Genomic DNA, 1,293 nt, shown 5'->3' with positions numbered 1-1,293 from the left:
TTAGCAACAAAAATTTTAGTCTCAATTGTAGTTATAAGGCAAGGACTACCTGTATTCTTTTTCAGGGTAAGTACCAAAAAGGAATAAGAAATAGTAACCCAAGGAGATGAGGCAAGAAATGAAAAGGAAACACAGCTAAATCTAATTTACTTCAGTTTCATTGACTATGCACAGTAAATTTTTCTATTCCAGCAAACCATCCTTGCTTCCACCATTTCAATTATTGCCTTTAGCTCTATAAACTTCTCACTCTTCCTTTTTCGATGATCTCATCAATTCCATCCAACCACTATTCTCAACTTCCCTTTCAACCCAATCATTCTTCCTTCATATAATGGTTTTGCATTTCAGTGATCATTTATTCTTTGTACATGAGCAAACACCACAGCACAGTTCATGCAGGTCCTGTGTATTCAATCCACATTCATTTTTCACCCTCTCAATGCTTGACATTGTCTCATCTTGTTTTACCATACACCGTTAAGTACCTCATTCCTGGTGCATTCGGTTTACTTTTATATTTTTCCCGAAACACTCACCTCCCAGTTTTATATATCAGAAATATACTTTCATATACAGTCATTTTTGCTTCTTTAAACAAAACAAATGTTCCTTGGAAGTTGCAAGCGATCACAAGTTATTCACCACTTTTCTACTAATTTTAGAACATCTTAAAATGTCTCCATTGATTTTTCAGCCTTTACTAAGCATTCTACCAGAAATCATCTACTTTGTCTAACCTTTTCTGTTTATGCATTACTTTCCATGTGAAACACAACCATTGTGATCTTTTCAGATTTCTTTCAATACCCTTGGTGTGTGTCAGTACACTAGATATAACTGCTTATTGATAAGATGCAGCCAATGGTATGTTGGCTTGCAAAGTAGTGTCTAGGATCCTAGTTTGCTCAGAACAGCATGCACATGTTGGAGTAAAGCTGGACTTTGTTTGCTTTGTGACATACTGGTCAAAATGTGCCACAACCCAGAACTGAATAATATGGAATGATCCATGTGTCATGCCTGAGCTAGCTGACGTGATAGCCGCGGTGGCGGTGGAGACCCCCAGACTTATAGTCATGGGGGATCTCAACCTGCCATCGGCAGGCGAAACGTCAGCGGTGGCTCGGGAGTTCCTGGCCTCCATGACGACCATGGACTTGACCCAATTAGTTCATGCACCCACTCACACAGGAGGACACACACTGGATCTGATTTTTGTCTCTGGCCAGTGGCAGAATGATCTGGAAATGGGGGAGATAGTCATAGAGCCCTTGTCATGGTCAGATCATG

The sequence above is a fragment of the Protobothrops mucrosquamatus genome, unplaced genomic scaffold (genome assembly GCF_001527695.2).
Source record: "Protobothrops mucrosquamatus isolate PMUCROS unplaced genomic scaffold, P.Mucros_1.0 scaffold1610, whole genome shotgun sequence".
In the NCBI taxonomy this organism is placed as follows: Eukaryota; Metazoa; Chordata; class Lepidosauria; order Squamata; family Viperidae; genus Protobothrops; species Protobothrops mucrosquamatus.
Note: the sequence above shows the minus strand (reverse complement) of the source record.